General features: G+C 36.4%; 1 protein-coding gene across 2 annotated transcripts in view; it reads left to right on the top strand.

The window, feature by feature from the left end:
* Positions 1 to 19,320, top strand: part of SYT1 (synaptotagmin 1) — a 597,051-nt gene that overhangs the window by 391,323 nt on the left and 186,408 nt on the right. For both annotated transcript variants that reach the window (XM_063446974.1, XM_063446973.1), the window contains exon 5: positions 1,914 to 1,992. The gene's annotated coding sequence lies outside the window, so the exon portion shown is untranslated. The remainder of the gene's footprint in view (positions 1 to 1,913; positions 1,993 to 19,320) is intronic.

Raw genomic sequence — 19,320 nt, 5'->3', positions numbered from 1 at the left:
TTTTTGGCCTTGCACACTGCTCTCCAAAGATGAAAATAACAACAAGAAATTGTTAGCCATGTGTCAAAAAGGCAAAAGGATTCCAGCTAAACATGTGAATTAGAACATTCAAAAATAATTGTGCAGAAGACAATATAGAAAGTCATGCTCTTGTCCTCATCTTCAAAGATTTTAGAGTCTGTAGAACACATGGTATTATTTTACATTAATACACTGAGAGTGAGAGTGTGAGAGAGAGAGAGAGAGAGTGAGTGAGAGAGAGAGAGTGTGTGTGTGTGTGTGTGTGTGTGTGTGTGTGTATATATATATATACAGATTCCATTCTCCACTTTATTGATTGTTGCTGGATATGCAGCTGGTTTTGGATAGGGCAAGGCATCTTATATACTTAACCACTTCAACACCAACATCGAGTATAGACGTTTTTATTTTCATGTATTTTGCAGTATGAAATCTAGTCCACAATGCCACAGATACCCTCATTTATACTCTAGTTATGTTTACAAGCCAGAAGAGGAACATGTTTTTCTTCCAGGAGCCAGTTGTCACTGATATAATTACTGAAACAGTTTGCTCACCCACTGCTTTCAAACATTACAAGAAGTTTTAATGGGTGATATCATTCTGACAGTCGGAGGGAGGAGTGAATGGACTCTACTATTTTAATATCAGCATTACATTAGTAGTCCAGAGATTGATAAAGATTGCTATTGCAGTTTTAAATGCATTTTTTTAATATATGATTTAACTGTTTTTACTGTATGTGGGTATTGTGCTCAAATGCAGAAATTATTTTTTACATTCTGTAGCTATTTTTAGTTAGCTGTACTGATAGTAGTGCCTTTAGGAACCTTGAAAATACCTGTAAGCAAGGTATTTGACAATTTTTATCTATTTTTGTCAAATCTAATGTATGTTAGAAAACCAGCATTTTTGCTTTTATGTTAACATTTCAGACTCTGAATGAAATATTGCAAGATGAAGGACACTGTATACTGTCTAAAGCTTTTTATTTTCCAAATATTTAATTAAGGATGAACGAATAAGTAAAAAATAAAAATTTCTTTGTTATGTTATGTTTATTTGCCAGCTATGAATCCCTTGCTTCAAATAAATATTATACTAATATTTTTTCAATCAAAAAGTCTTTGGTAGTGAAAGACTTAAGCAGGCAGAGCCCAAAAAGGCGATAGGCAACACCCCACCAACTTTAAACATCACCAGCCACCACTATTAATAATGTTAAATAGCATGTAAAAATAAAACAAATTTGAAGAGTTTGGCCTTTAACCCTACACCATATATTTGTGCTGTGTTATCTTTATGCAATATTAAGACCAGAATAGAATTTTTAAAATCACCAATAATTTGTGTTACACTTTATTGTATGAGATCCTCAATTTTCTTTTTAATGCATATAAAATTATTAAGCAAATTACTTCATAATCGCGTTAAGATAAGGCAAAGTCGGGGGCAAACATTGCAAATGAGGAGAAACATTTTTTAATTTCTCCCCTTGTCTCTATGCTTTATCTATCCTGGATGCCAAGTGCAAAGACAGAGCTCAAAGTAGTATTGCACCCAAATGTAAGCCTCCTCTGATTCCTCTCTGAAGGCAAGTCTTGGTATAGAACATTTCTTGGTAGGTAGTATGGAAGTTTTTTTAGAGATTCAGAAATATAACAGAAGTCAGAAAAATTACATCATATTGTGCAAAAAGTAACTATTGCAGAAAAATGCTATGAGGATAAGTAGAAAAGTGCAGAAAATTATGCATTGTAGGAGATGAAAGAGTTTTGGTTGATGGATGTAGAATTGCCGTGAAAGTCATTTCTCAGTGAAAGAAATATCCAGATTCATTTTCTCTAGTTACCAACTAACAATGGAACTATCTATGTTGTTTTTTTTTTCAGATACTTAACAGAAGCTGCTTGAGGTCTTGAAGATCATTGCTTTTTTTGTCCTACTGCTTATGCTAAATATAGGTTACAGGTAAGTAAGTTGCTCACTGTTAAAATTGTAACAAACATAACAGCAATAATAAAAATACCTGTACACTGTACATACACCCACAGTGCAAAATCAATATAGCAGTTAAATAAAAAATACGGCATCCTATAATATTTTACTAATTTGTTATAACTAGTCGTGTATAATGTGATAAAAATATTTGCCACTAAAAGACCTTTCAGTTTTTTAAAGGTTTTGTTTGTTTGTTTGCTTTTTACAACTATAAACACATTTATTTGAAACATTAAATAGTTACTATTACACAAATATGGAACAAAATAGCAATGTTCTGTAAAGAATGATTATGTCTACGTATAAGGGAGTCTGCGGGTATGTTCATACCAAAACACCAGCATCTATACCAGACATAGACAACCTTCAGCACTACAGATGTTTTGGACTACACCTCCCGTGATGCTTTGTCAGCATTATGGGTGTAAGAGCATTATGGGAGATGTACTTCACAATATTTGGAGTGTGAAGGTTGCCTGTACCTGATATACTAATAGGTATGGCTACCTATATTGGATTACATTTGTATTATCAGGCTTGGAGAGACGTAAGGGGTTGTAGTCCCAAGCTACAATTCAACAGCTGTATTAAAAAGCATTTACTCTCCTTCCCCTCCAAGTACTGTTTTGTGGTGAAATAGTAAACTTAATAGTTCTCCTGCTGCACTGTTTCAGAGTCTTAAGTTCAATTCCTAGTCAACTTGGCCTTGCATTCTTTTAAGGTTAAAGAGACACTAACTCATTGAATAAATTATAGTGTCTGGAGCCCCCTGGTGGTATGCTCCCATTTAATGTTTAACGATTTTTAATCAAGTCGGATAATGGGTAAGTGGGATAATGAAAGTGCAGGATTGTGCAGGCAAGCCACTGATAATGGGAACACTCCCCAGGATCCCTCTAAATAATATACACAAAAAGAACTGTATAAAACCCAAAGTTAAAATACAGTGTCGGGCGCTACAATCACAAACGTGAAGCAGATAATAGTTACCGTCATGATGCTATCATAATGGTATCATAATGCACACATTTTTAATAGTTTAATGTTAGACAAGAGTCTCAACAGCCTGTCTTCTATTTGCTGTTTTGGCTAATAAGGAAACATTAGACTAGACAGCTATGGGCGGCTGCGATTGGCTTAGATTGTCAGCTGATCAGGTAATTGAGTATGGGTGCACATCTAAACTAATGTAATTAAAAAAATTACAATTGCTGATATTGTACTCTGGAGTATATTGTGCTCGGTGAGCGGTAGAATAACACAGTTAGACTTTTAAATATTTTGGGACAAAAAATGTTGCTTAAGATTAAAAAGATTAAATCAGTCCCACACATGCGATACAGCAATGAGCTGTAGGGGCTTGAAACCCCGCTTCCAAAATTTAGATTACAAGATTATTGACTCTTACTCTTTTTTTAATTTTTTTTTTTTTTTTTTGCAGTGCATATAGTGATTACAACTGGCTCTAGGTACCCCAATGGCATTCCTCGAGCTGCTTGGCATAGATAACAAGTAGGGTAGTTGCTAGACAGTGCACATTTTTTTGGTATAATAGGAACAGGATAAGGTTACATGCAGATAATACACTCTTTTTAACATTTGCTGGATACTTGCTTTAGATATGAGAGGCAATATATCACCCCTTAGACCCCCACAGCTTCGCATGAGTGAAGTGAGTAAGGCTGGTGCATTGTGACAGGTGAAATTTCGATATTGCCATGGTTACACCAAGACAAGATAAGATTAGGAGATTTTCAAAGAGTCCCCTTGTGTCTCTGTTTAGCTTGTGCCCTCTGTGGGCTCTGCACGTTCCCACTGCTGTCCGGCGGTCTGTCTGTGTTGCGACTCTCGCGGGGTTGGTTGGCAGGTGCTGTACGACAGTCCGGGAGTGGTATGCAGCATCCGGCTCGATGGACCCAGACTGGAGAGCGCCATGTCGCGGGGTAAGAGCTGGTGGTCTCTGTTGTTGGGCGAGCGCTGGCTTATTGTGCCTCTTTCTTCGCCGCCGATTGCTGGCCCATCTCCTTAACGGAGCCGAGAGCTGGTGATGAGGCTCCTGGGGTAAGTAACTCATTAGGGTGCCAGGGTGTGTGCGTGCCGCCGAACTCGTGGGTGTCAGATTTGCTGGTGTTTCTGATCCGCGTTGTTTGCGGCTGATGTGCGGGGACCACTTTCTTGCACTCTATTCTTGGTGCTGTTGAGCGCGGCTTCTGCCATGTTAGGTTTAGCTCCTGGGTTGCGGGTCGGTTTGGCAGTGTTGCTAGGCCTTAGTCATGTAGTAGTGGTTGGGGCCGGTGAGGACCGGGATCACCCCCCCAGTCCGGGGGGGGGGACAGAACCGGTTCCTCGGGGGTCTGAGCTATCGGCTGGTCACCGTTGGGCGGGATAGCAGGGCAGCGGCCGTCTGCTCCACTCATGGTCAGACTACCAAACCAGTCTCTGGGCAAAACACTGAATAGTACATATTATACAAAGCACTGCGGAATTAAAGGATCAAAACTCTATTATTTTTCTTAACATTTAATTATTTTTAAAGAAGTTTTTGAAATCTGGTAAATATCAATGCCTCCTTTTGCTTTTGCTTGTGGTTTTGTTTTTGTTTTATTTTAATTTTTTTCCATGGGTATTGCCACAGAATGTCTTAAATAAATGACACAGTACATTTTAGAAAAATATGTAACTTACCATCTGGAAATTAGAAGAGAATTGCTTTCTTAGCTGAAAAGCAGCTGATGGCAATTTAGAGCACAGGGTATTGAGCTGGTCTGAATGCTGTTGCAATTTAGACATATAACTGCTTTAAAAATGAGAAAACAAGCCATTTAATTTTGTAATCCCCAATAACTCGAGGTCATGTTGCACATGTTCAGCAAAAGTAATTTGATTGTATTTTCTTGAGGACCACAAATCTCCTTTGCAGCTACTAATGGAGGAATTAAAGCGAGCATATACGTGTTTCAGCCTCTTCAACCCAGACAATAATACATCTAGCGGAGGAATAAAAATAAATAGTAACATGCAGTTTTGCATTTTTACACTATTCCCAAGGCATTGTGTCTATAGGCATTTCTGTAAAAACTACTTTGGTTTGTAGGTGGCATGCACAGAATACAGCACCAAAATATGAATTAATTCGAAACTTTTTATATGTTTACAGGAATACTTACATTTGGGGTGTTCTGAAATCACTCCGTTTCAAGCTCAATATTAAAGGGGAACTAATACATTTCTGGATATTACACAATTGAAAAATTAAATATTGAAAAACAAGACATTGAAACACATTTATAACTTGTGTTAAACAATTTTTTTTTTTTTTTTTTTTTACTAACATAATCCTCAAGTTTTTTATTGAAAGTACATCGACGGAACATAATAGTGTAAGAATACAACATGCATTCCTAACACTATAGTGCCCTAGTCTGTATGTAGATTCAAGCCTTCCCACCCCCATTAACCGCTAAAAAATAAAGAAAAAATATTTTGCTAACCATTTTACAGCAAGGAGACTCAATCGGTGCCTCTGCCAGCTCCTCCTATTGTGGCGTCATGCTGGAGGCATCTCGATGACCGTTCAATGCAAAGCTCCTTGTGTATCCAATCAAATGTATTTCGTAGGGCAGCATTAAATCTGATGTTTCCCTATGAACTGCATTTGACAAAGATCAACATCTTCATGGCTAGTTATCATAGTTAACTTAATATTAAATCTAGTAATGGTTCCTCTTTAAGTAAACAAAATAATCAAAATATATAGGAGTGAAAATGTGTTATTAATTTGTGTTATATATTGATTTTATTAGGAACACATTTTGGAATTCATGAGAAAAAATAATTGAACATTAACTCAAAACAGAAAGCTGATTTTAATGCATTTTAACATGTCATTTTTTTATGTTTCAAACTTTCTCAGTTTGAAAAGTATTCACAGACAAAAAAAATTGCAGCGGATGATTCACACATTTTTACATTCCATATTCAACATTCTCAAACTCCAGATTGAATAAGCAGTTAAAGACATGTCAAGAAACACCTTCAGATTTAACTTTCATATTTATGAACATATTAGCATAACCCCAGTAGCGTTTTCAGTAACAATCAATGTCAGTTTGCATCCATTCTTTCACTCTTAATACAGAGCTTCTTCTCTTTATACAATTAGGATTTGTCTTTCAACATTTACCTCTGCAGTGATTAGCATTAAATTGTCTGCTTGTTATGTGCTAGCCATAGGAACATTCATACATTTAAGGGTAGGACACATTTACCCTTGCTACAGACACATTTCTAGAATAATTTACCTAACTTGGCAATCAACCTCCAAAAGCTCTACGTCCTAATTGTACTAATTTCATTCTGGCCTTATTTTAATTGCAGGAATGACCATCTTTAAGGAACATTCCATGTACTAACATAACTTTTATACATTTTATAGCTTTTGGCCCACATAATTATCTTTTCAATGCTTAATTTTATATTGTTTTTTTTTTTTTAATAATGTTTTATAACATTCTGCATATTAACCCTGTGTCCTCATCCACACCTCCCCATTCTACTATACTGTGTACATACATGTATAAATAGTAGACGTGTATTGTGTATTCGTATTCTGCCAAATTATGATTCTGATAAATTTGTGCCGATTGGCTGTACAGCCAACTTCCATAACTCCAAAGTGTTATATACATGTATAACCGAACGAACGACTGGTGCGCTGACCGAATGTGTTTGTTTGATTTGGTATTCGGATGATTGATGACTTAGCCACTTAATATTGATTTTATTTATAGATCAAGTGAGAAATTACCAATAGAAGGAAAAAAGAAGAGCAAAAAAGAAAATCTATATTTATATATTATACATATTTTTTTGCAGTGCCTCCTCTTTTTCTCTCTATTGGTTACTTTTTTTCTCACTTGATCTGCAAACCAAATGGTAGGAAGATTTGTTATATATATATATATATATATATATATATATATATATATATATATATATATATATATATATATATATATTTAACCATATTATATATATATAGTGCAGTATTTATGTTCTTTTGGATTGTCTGAATATTTTTTCATTCCCTCTGCACGCTAACAGTTACAGCTAAACAATTCAGACACCATAAACCAGAATGCAAGAATTCTGATTGGACCTACTTCTCCTGGTGTAGGTAAACTCAAGGCAGATGATATCATATATATAGGGTTTGACCAGAAATATGGAACTTTAAAAGAGAATCTTACTTTGGAATGGTTGTTTAACATTATTTTAATGCATTTTACATAGGATGCATTCAAACTGATTCCAGCAGGTTATACTTCCTACCCTGAAAATATTAATGAACAATATATTTTCTGAAGATCTGCACCTCTTGCTTCCTGTTGGATTTTCAAACAAAAGTCCTACATTCCACCAAGAGAAAAGTCTACAATTAAACCACTATAGAATATTACATATTATATGTTCCTAATTAGATTCATATTGGGTATGGATATCTAATGGGTTAAAAAGAACATATGGTAATTTGCTTTGCTGTACCATGAGAAGTTTGGAATGTTGGTGTATAATGAAAGGGTTGAGGTTCGAGGGTCTTCACACATGTCCTTAGATGGCAAGACTTTTTCATAAAATGCCCTAGTCATAGCTATACACAGTAGTGGACAAAGGGCCACAAAGCTTGGTGTCTATCTCTTCTTTGACCTTAAAGACTGTTTCTCCCTTCTTGAGTCCAGCAATTAACATATGCTGTTGAACATCTATCATCCTATAATATCCTTTGTTGTTTTATTAAATATTAGTAATTCTAAACTGAATAAACCTAAAGAAAATGTAAGTCTAAAGTATATTCATGTTTCTAACTGACACACTGAAGAAGAGGTATAATATAGAAACATAGAAACATAGAATGTGACGGCAGATAAGAACCATTCGGCCCATCTAGTCTGCCCAATTTTCTAAATACCTTATCTTATAGTTAGGATAGCCTTATGCCTATCCCACGCATGCTTAAACTCCTTCACTGTGTTAATCTCTACCACTTTAGCTGGAAGGCTATTCCATGCATCCACTACCCTCTCAGTAAAGTAATACTTCCTGATATTATTTTAATATATTTGAATATTAACATCAGACGAGCCACCCTCGAAGAAAAATAAAGAAGAGAAATATATATTATATTAAATAACTAACTTCCATAATAGTCAGTTGAAAGGAAAACTATATATTAGTTGGAAATGTAAAATAACAGATGAAATCACAGGACTAATACGGACACAATCTTTACTCTATTATTTGGAAGTGAAAGTTTTCACTCTAATTTTACTAATGTATATTATCAAAATAAAATTTTATATTTTCCTTTCGATCTCTATATAGTATGCTGGTTCAAGTTACACATTTATCTGAAACCAGGAAATAAATTAGACTCTATAATTAGTTATTCATTTTGTGAAAAGGATTTTTGTTACACACAATAATAATATATAATTATTCCACTTAAAGTTGCTGTTTGTTAGGTCATAAAGTAAATTCTGACAAATAAAATTCATGGTTAGCATTAGTGGAAAATGTGTGCATTTTTTTCATTTGACATTTAAGATCTACTTTTAGCTGCAGAAAAGCTAAATTTGACATTCAGCTAAAATGCCCGTCTGAGGCAACTTTGAACTAAAAATGGAAATTTGTGGAAGTTTTATCCATTATAAAAAAATAAATAAAAAAAAGTCCATAAAATGTGTAATTTGCCTCATAAAACAGCAATCGCTGTGGAAACACAATTTCCTAGAATATATTAACGGATTCTTCTCTGAGCTTAGAGCAAATACACAGCAGATAATAAAAATCATAGCAAATGCAAACCCGCCACTTTATATTATGTTATTTTAACCTAGACTGAAACATTACCCACAGCTTTAATAGCACCTTATCTATGACAAGACACAAAAATATACTAAGCTGTTAAGTAAAATAATGACTTCTGAAAACGCAATGGATGCCTATTTGTAGTTAGCTTGTTGGCATGCTGAAGAAAATGTAAGCAGATTTATCAAGTGGAAGGTGTTATGTATAATGAATAAAAAAGGAAACTAATCAATCTAATCCAGGATGCTTCAATTACATAAGCTACATTTTTTTCTATTTTACTGTTGCCTCAAAAATTGAGACATATTTTACATGTAATATATGTAAATTGTCAAATAAAATGCTATTTAACATATATACTATAATGATACGCAACATATATATATATATATAGATTTATTATATATGTTGCATAGCAATATATTTGACAATTTACATATATTACATTTAAAATATGTCTCAATTTCTGTGTGTGTGTACGGGATCTACTGACGAGGCATACAATAAGAATTGAGTTATACTAGTAGTAGCAAGTCGGTTGTGGTGTGCCGATATGGACGAACGGAGTAAGCCTACAAAAAAGGGCCCACCTATTGAAATAGTATAAAAAAGGAAGAGGTTGGTGGATTTCCAAAAATGTAGGTAGAATGTCAGGAGGAAGCTGGGACGAGGGAGTAGATATAAGCATACATCAAACCCCTCCTACAAAACTTGTGCTCATCGCCTCCAAAGATTAAGTACTTTGATGCTAAATTCCGGCCTTGAAAGGCAACAATTTGATAGGACATCTTAGTAGTTTTAGTACATTACACCATGCTTTATTAATTTAAGCAGTTAGGAACAAATAAGTATGACCAACATTTCAGTCCTCACACATGAATTTTTTCCAGTCCTTGAAAAAAAAGTATGTGTGCCGACTAAAATGCTGGTCACACTGTAATATTTATATAACTATATAATAATAGAATGAACCTGTGCATAAGAATGTGAGTAACCTATAGTGAAAGTAAACCAATTTGAAGAAGCCTACATTATCAAATATGCCTTTAATATTTAATATGGCCATCTCCTCCAGAATTCCATACGATAACGATAGTTGTCGGTATTATATTGAACTTGTTGCAGGCCTTCCCTTGAACTGGAAGATGTCCATCAAAATTTGTTGAAGAACATCTACCAGTAGACTTTTGAGAATACCCAACCTGTAATGGCATATTATTATAAGACTCCCCCCTCTATGTACAGATAGCTTATCTGAAGAGATAGAAAATGTTTACGTGTAAATTTGTTAGATAGTTATTATGTATGTATTAAGGCAGGGGTGCATCTACCATTTGGGCACCCCTTCCCTAATACATAATACATATATCATAATCTAGATCTGCGCTCTATAAATGTGATAAATATGTTTCTACATTCAAAATCTTTTTTAATAATATGTGATTATTACAATTGCTAGTGCAGTTATACATTGTATAGAAATGAGTATTTTGGATATATAGTATCAAACTGTGACTGCCGGTGCACAACGTTTTTCTTATCGTTGGTGGTTGAATTAACATGGTAGGTTTTTATTTGCTACATTATTGGAATCGAATCCCCTGTGCTATGTCTTCATTAAATATGTCTGTAATCACAGCTCAAACTCTGCTCATTTTCCAAGTAAATTTTAGCACCTTAGTGCACTACAACACAATCCTCCTCAACTCTTTGCAATGCCTTGATCTCCACTGCCAGTACACACACGTAGCCTGAAAAAACTATTAGAATATAAATTAAGCAAGGCAGAAAGAGGGCCTTCATGTTCTGATTTTTAATGAACTCGAAGGACCTTTTATCCTGGTGAAGCTATGTATGACTTTTTATTTCTGATGGAAAAGGTGAAATGGTTTAATCACGTCACCTTTTAGGTTGCATACATATCACCTTGCATGATCTATTTTTGGACTCCTTATCTAAATTGAAATACCAAGAAATACGCTTTTATTTTAACAAAGCTAAGGCAATAATAAATTAAAAGTTAAAAACAATCCATGCATTTATAATTTAAGATTATATATGACATTACACTCACAAGCAGGATCAGGCGCTGATTAAAAAAAAATAAAATAAATAACAAACCAAAAGTAAGAACAAGAATGAATGCAGTAACAGAATCTTGTAAAAGGTGTAGAGAGGATTTATTGAGTCTTCAAAATAGTTTGCCTTAACTCATTTGCACTGCACAGATTGGATCATTTTCATGTAATTTGAGTCACACATCAAGTGAGAAAAAGTAACCAATTGAGGGGGAAAAGGAGGAGCAGTTATAAATTCTAAATGTATATATTATATATTTAATAAATGTGCAAAATGTTAATATAGTTTTTTTGCGGTTTCTCATTTTTCCCTGTTTTGCTCACTTCTTACTTGATCTGTGAATCAAATCAACATTTAGACCCTGTCCCTTAGCCATCAATCATCCCCAAGATTTTCCCCATCTCTTTTTTTTTGCTGCCACTGGTGGAATTCGGAGTCACAAACTGAAACGGACATGCTCGGCCATTGCGCATTCGTGATTTAGGTAAATTTCAGCTCGAAGTTTGGAAATTCAATCGATCAGCTCAAATAAATAACGATGGACTGCAGTTCAGACCAAAACCATTCTCTAAGGCTAGAGTTCACAAATACAAGGAAAAAGAAGGACATGTGGAGCCTAATAAAAAACACAATAGCTCAATGAGAATCTGGAGAATTTGGCTTTTATAATGGTCAATTCAGGTGAGTTGCAGCCATTGACTGGCTGCACTGAAAAAACATGCATGCATTTGGCTGATATCATTGAGTGAGCTCAATTCTGCTAATTATTTCCTCTGATTTCTGCATCTAGGAAGGGCATAGGCCAAAAATCATAACTGATAAATATATTTTTCATTTTCGTGAATAGCCTGTGCAATGTGTCTGGGGTTACCTCATTGTGTGTGCTGTGATTGTGTATGCTGCCACCAGATACAAAAGTTGTAGAAAATTGATATGAAGAGAGTATTCCAGTTGGCTGATTGACAGCTCAGAAAAGTGGCCCTACACACAAAAAGGGTATTTATTGCCAGAATGATGTTTGAAATAACAATTTCAGTAACATGATGTGGTTATGGTATTTAGAGCACTCCTTTAATTATAATTTGTTTCGCCAGTCTCTGATAATATTCTGATTTATTTCCCCTCTACATATCCATTCTTTTTCATTTAATTTCCTCTTCTGATTTACTTCCAGCAAAGACCAAATTATAGATTTGTTATTGGTCTTTCTTTCGACCAACTTGGTTGTGCTTAGCTTATTAGCCTTACAATTTTCTTGGTGACATGGTGAGATGTTTACTACAAACTTAAATACTAAATCACACAAGTGTATTAAATAATAAACAAACAAAATAAACAAACAAAATAAACTCAGTAATTAAAAGATAATATTCAGAATGAATTTTAATATATAAAATGGCATATCTAAATATGATACATATTAAACAAAGCTTTGTATGCCATTCACATTCTCATGACTCAAAAAAGTTATGGTTAACCTTGGTATGTCAAGGGCTGTAAGAGTTTGATGGGAGTGCTGATTCAGGTATAACTGATGTGACAAACTCCCTTTTTAAGTGAGTTTGGCACGAGTTTTTGGAGGGGCTTGGTTGCCAGCCTCTTGCCCCAGGACTATGGCCCATGTATTAGACTGTGATACAGACTGGAGAAATAGCTTGTGTTCATGTCTTTTTCCCCAGTTCTGTCTATGGGACTATCAAATGGATTGTGCCTATGGTGTTCGTTGATACGAACAAACTACTGAACAGCCAGACCACACACAAGTGGAGTGTGTCCCTCATTTACTTCCCAGGAGCTGCGGTTAACGGCTGGGTGGTCGCCATTGGTATGGTCGAACACGTGGCAGCAGCCATCTTGTTTAGTCAAACACATTCAGCGGTGTTTGTTTGTCGAGTTCATGGAATTCAAATCGGACATGCAACAGCATGAACACCGCTGAACTTTACCTTCTCCAGAACTTTGACGCTTTGACAGGAGTCGAACGGTGTTCGACAATTCGAACGCCACTTTGACTTTGGATATTTGCACAAATGCCCCGTTCGTGCATTCGAACGGAACTTAACTATTGGAAATAGACCGGCCGCACAGCCAAGATCTGTGGAACTGTTTTGGGCATGAAAACCATGCTGGCGGTCGGTCAAAAGAGACTTCCATAAACACTTGAACCCCATGGCGATTCAATTATGTTCGTGGGATCTGAGCGCTGTTCGGATATATTGAGCACTCAGATCCAAGCTATCTGGGGATATGTATAATGTGGGGGTTCAGTTCTGTGAAACATAAGTTATGTATTTTAATGTGTTTTGTTGCAGTTTTAACTTAGAGATATTTTCTGTACCTAGAGATAATTACATTTCCTACGACCACTTCACCCAATTATCTCCAGGATAGAGGGGGGATTTTACTATGTATGTGGGAGTGTTACTGTGTTAATGAGTGTTCCCATTGGTTTGTGTCCCTTTTGTCCCTGTGTTCCATCAGGTCCAGGGGGTGTGCCTCTGGCCTGAAAATGTGTGTAAAAGAAATGCCTTTGTGCTCATCTTGTACCTTGACGAAGTTTCATCTCATGTTTGGGGGATTGGAGAACTACACTCTGGGGATTGTTATAATCACTGTACTTCCCAAGGTATAATCACTAAGCTCTGGTAAGAGCTTGTTCCTGTTCCTGCTCTCTGGATTTAAGAGAGGTCAACCTACTGCAAGCTGGACCCTGGTCTTGGGTCCAGAGTGGGTGGAAGACGGCGAGACACCAACCAAGCTGCGGCGGTTCGTGGGGTTCACGTGGTTATGGTGTCTAGTGGAGTACTTGGTGCCCTCGGGAAGCACTAGGAGCATACGTCAACGTAAGGTACCCAGTCGGGGTGCCAGCAGTTCCGTTACAACTGACTTAACAGAATTTTTTTTAAGTAATCTGTAAGAAAAATCTACTTATTATAGCTCCAGATAGTGGAAGAAACCATTCTGTTTCAAAAGCAGTTCCATAAAGAAGATTAATTGTACCACTAGCCAGATTTAATGATGTTACTAATTTAATGTAGGTTGTATCTAGCCATTGTACACATTTAGGATATTTGCACAAACATGCTAGTCTCGGATAGAGTTTATCATGCATGTTTTTACTATAATGCTTCCTTCATTGTGAGTGTGTATCCAAATGAATCTCTGTATACGTTATTATCATATAACTAGTTTGTTTAAACAAATGTTGCAATTGCACTATTGTTGACCGTCTCTGACTTTTTTATCTATCCAGCCTTAAAATGTTTATGATTGCATCTTACAGCTATGCAATATGGAAAATACAAAGGTGGAGATACATTCAAATGTTCCTGCTTATAATATATGGAACACAATTGAGGCTTTTTCCTACATACATACATTTCTACATACATTGTGTTGCAGGGGCAGTTGAGCAGTAATGTTAAGACTCCAAAGTAATTTTTCTACTCATATCTCTTAGCTTTGTTAATGAACTAGAGTCCATCCTTATCAAAACACACAATTCACTAAAAAGTTGCACTCAAAAAGTTTATGTGCATGTATGTCGGAAGTATAGGATAAGAAGGGGTTGGCGCACCCCTAGATGCTGTCTATGTTTGATTTAAATGGCATTTTGAAAGCCCTAGTTATATATAAATGGGGAATAATTTAAAGTCAAAGAGCACAAGAACATTAATTGCGTATGCTGCAGGGGATGCTAAACTCTCAAGCTCTCTAAAAGTCGGGTTGTGGACCCAATGGTGCCCTTATAATACCATACAAGTATGCCACTGGCTATATGGTATCCTTTTTTGTTAGTTTCACATATGTGTGTGAAAACAATATTCCATGTTGCAGAGTCCAGACTTTCAGCATCGTGCTCTTTTAAAGTGTGTTTATTTATTCAACTTCCTTCTGGATGAGTTATGAGAACTTTACAATATAATGGTGCACGGTGAAAATATGAATTTCGGTCAAACCACTTCACCTGAAAGTAATAAAAAAAATTCTAGGGATGGCTGAATTTTGACCATATTTTGTTAACGAAAAAAGATTTGGGAAATGTATTAAATGAACTTAAAGGGACACTCCAGTGCCAGGAAAACAATCCATTTTCCTGGCACTGCAGGTCCCCTCTACCTCCCACCCCCCATCCCCGGTTGCTGAAGGGGTGAAAACCCCTTCAGTCACTTGCCTGAGACCCCTGCCGATGTCACTCGGCGGTGGTTTCTGCTCGCCGCCGCTTCTCCTCTTCCTTACGTCAGCCGGGGGGCAAGACTGATCCCGCCCGCCGGCTGAAGAGTCCTAATGCACATGCGCATCAATGCCGCGCACGCGCATTAGAGCTCTCCATAGGAAAGCATTGAAAGTGCTTTCAATGCTTTCCTATGGGGAATTGAGCGACGCTGGAGGTCCTCCAGCGACGCTCTAGCACAGAAAACCTGTGCTATAGAGCAGGAAGTGCCCTCTAGTGGCTGTCTACTAGACAGCCACTAGGGGAGGACTTAACCCTGCAAGGTAATTATTGCAGTTTATAAAAAACTGCAATAATTACACTTGCAGGGTTAAGGGTAGTGGGAGTTGGCACCCAGACCACTCCAATGGGCATAAGTGGTCTGGGTGCCTACAGTCTCCCTTTAAACGGCGCAAACATGGGCCAATCAGTATGCCGCAATATATATATAGTTATTTATTTTTTTTGCACTGATAGGTGCATTTTCCTACCATCAGGTTCACAGATCAAGTGAGGAAAAAGTAAACAATAGGGAAAAAGAGAAAGAGCAGTAAAAAGATCTATATTTGTATATTTAAAAATCATAGGTCTATTAAATAAATATAGATTTTCTCACAGCTCATCCTTTTTACCCTCTATTGCTCTCTTCTCACTCGATATGTTAATAGAATCAACATTTAGTAACTATTCCCTAGCCATCAATCATAATTTTTGCCACCAATCATGTATTTTTTTTGTGCGAAATTAAGAATCACAAATCAAACGAACATGCTTGTCCATTGCATGTTTCGGTTGGTACTATTTGACTACATTTCAGCTCGGAGTTTGGGAATATGACCATTTGACCATTTGATCGGCCAAATTCAACATCTGGATGAATTGCAGTTCATAACAAAAATTATTTACTGTAGAAAACTTCCAGCATTATGTAAGTTTATGCTTCTGTAGCCACACAGGGAATTATTTATAAACAGCAATTATTGGGCAGCATTTTAATAATTTAAGATAGGTACAAGTGTGGTGCTTCCAATAAAGTACAAAGTGTATGGAGGGTGTAGAGAGGTACATCCCCAACACCTTAATAATAAAAATAGAAAACAACAACAACGTGCACAAACACAGAGTAGAAGTGCACCCTGCAAGAGAAACACAGGTATAAAATCAAATAATTTATACTTATGTATGTACACAACACAAATGGCAGGCGAATATCAGCAGTGCCTAAAAGACAGTAATATAATACATAGTGTGTATTGTAGGATAAAAGTGAGTAATATATAGTAAATGGTTACACTCACGAATTCCAGAGCCATATCATGCTCTGTATAGTAAGCCCAACGGTGCCTTTACAGGCTAGAGGTGAGTACCCATGGACCACTGGAGCAGATGGATCAAGGAAGTAAGGATAGCAGCAGCAAAAAAAAAAATGCAGAAATGTATTATAGCTAAATACATATTCTGTGAGTGGTTTAAACTGAATTGTTGTGTTTTGTGGTTTCTGTGTCACTCACATGCATCTTTTTTAATAAACACCTCAATTCTGTCTGATAAAACCACGTCTTATGGACTATTACTCATGTAGTCATAAACCACTCACATAGTGCTCTCATAAATTTCGTACCACAGTGTGAATTCCATGACCCTGCTTTACAGAGCTGAATTCATTACGATGCTCTATTACAGAGGGGCATCTGAGTCCATGATTTTACAAGCACATGAATCTAATCCTGACAGTCGACATTGGGTTTTTAAATATAAAACCTACTTTATAAGGACTAGCATGTGGGAAGAAATACAATAAGAGCTAAACCAAGCACCTCATTAAATGAAGGGAACTATTTTTTTGTTTGTTTTTAAATAGGAATGAGCACTATTTTGCAAATTGTTCACGATATTCAAAAATGTACAGCACCTTTTATTTTAAATTACTGACTTTGCAGAGGACCTCGTGGACTTAACTGCAAATGTGATTTTAAAAATGTATTCATGACCTAGACAAGAAATCCCTGTTTTTCTCTGATAATAACATAAAAATAAAGAAAACTAGAACAATATTCATTGTCCACTTTCCATTAAATCCTTTAACTTCAAATATATAGAGATGTCCCGAACAGTTCGCCGGGTGAACATATGTGATGTTCGGTCCGCCCCCTATTCGTCATCATTGAGTAAACTGTACCTCACAGTCAGCAGACACATTCCAGTCAATCAGCAGCAGACCCTCCCTCCCAGACCCTCCCACCTCCATGACGAATAGGGGGCGGACCGAACATCGCATATGTTCGCCCACCGCGGCGACCGCGAACAAGCTATGTTCGCCGGCGAACAGTTCCCGGCGAACTGTTCGGGACATCTCTACAAATATATGATAATATTACTGCATTGTTATACAGTGATGGTGCAGTCACACTTCATCCATAGCTCCTGTTTTAATTTGTAGATGCACCACTATAGTTTGTAGATGGGAGACTTCCGATCTCTCCATACCACAGTCAGTGCTCCATTAATACCCAGTCTTGGTCTTCTTATGTAAAGATTTCCCCCACCCTATGTAATCTGCAGCCTTTCTAGAGTAGACTCCAACTGAAAATAATAAGGCATACATAGCCAAGGCAGTACATTTGCGTTACACCTACATAGCAGACTTGTGTTTTTGGATTTCTTCGATGTGCGATTAGGCCAAATCATGCTAATTGGATGTTCAGTCAAATTTAATTTTTCCAAAGAGCCATACAGACATATAACAATTATTCAAACTTTCTTGCTGTGCACAAGTTTGGTACCTACAGTTTATGCACTTTTGATAAAGAATACAATTTCATGTACATACTGGTCTAGCAGATTTGGTAGCAAATATATAACGTGGAAGAAGAGCATTTTTAAAATAGATCTTTCTCCCACTGTCAGTCAATTATACAGCATATACTTTATGCCAAAGCAAACAATTGACTGACAAGGAAGAATAAACCTCCCCCATTTGGTTTTTCTGATCTCCACACATAGCAACCACAGCTCATCTGCTGTGGTTGCTATGGTAACTCCCTAACCAATCCTGCTAGTACTGGCAAGGGAGTATAGAGTGGCTGACATAACTTCACACATGCACTGGCATGCTAGGAATGAAGTCAAAATGTTTGCATCACAGAGGAAGTTTGTCCAGGTCTGTCAAATTGACGGTGAGACCAGGTTACAGGAGAGTAACACCCATAATTTATTTATTTATAAATATTTTACCAGGATGGATACATTGAGGTTTCTCTCATTTTCAGGTATGTCCTGGGTCTTTGTCTACAAATCATTGCATTATTACAATAAGATATTAAAAAAATACCATATACAAACTCTCTCTCTCTCACTCTCTCTCTCTCTCTCTCTCTCTCTCTCTCTCTCTCTCTATATATATATATCTACAAATATATAAATGTAATACATAACAGGTAATAAATATATTCAACCATGACAGGTGCATTCTGTGCTGAGGTATGTTGCCATAGATCTCTTAAAAGATTTTAGATTGAATGAATGTCCCTGAGGTTATTCCATAATTGAGGTGCTCTGTAGAAAAAGGAGGATCGAGCCACTTTATTTTTGTATTGCGGTATGCTAAATATCGTGCTAGTACTGAGGTTCTAGGAGGTTATAGGAGGTGGGAACACAGTGGCGTTGGAGCGTGGGCAAAGTAAGTGAATACCTCAGAACTTTACATTGAATATATCTCTGTGAAACAGATTGATGGGATACATTTCAGTCCATTTAATGTTCATGGCAGATCTTAGTAGGGTAGCCATTTGGGAAAAGGAATGAATGATATTGTGCTCCTACGTCTAAACACAAACACTTAAACTATGAGTTCAGCCATGTATAATATAATGTTGGCATAGTCTAGATTTGAAAATCATATGAATACTCTGTTATTTAGAGTTATTTTTGCATTGACTGCTCTTTGATTATGAACTATTACACTTTAGTTCTAACATTTCACTGTTCTGTTAAAAGATAATTATGCACCGCTAATTATGCATGTATTACAATTTAATCGTGTACTATAACTGAATAAATCTTGACAAAGGTCCCTGGGAGGACATAGATATTCATACCCCCTGTTCATATGTTTGTGTCTGTAGCAGCTTTCCTTTTTT

This window comes from Pelobates fuscus, chromosome 3, assembly GCF_036172605.1.
Source record: "Pelobates fuscus isolate aPelFus1 chromosome 3, aPelFus1.pri, whole genome shotgun sequence".
Taxonomy (NCBI): domain Eukaryota; kingdom Metazoa; phylum Chordata; class Amphibia; order Anura; family Pelobatidae; genus Pelobates; species Pelobates fuscus.
Note: the sequence above shows the minus strand (reverse complement) of the source record. Positions and strands in the feature narration are given on the sequence as shown.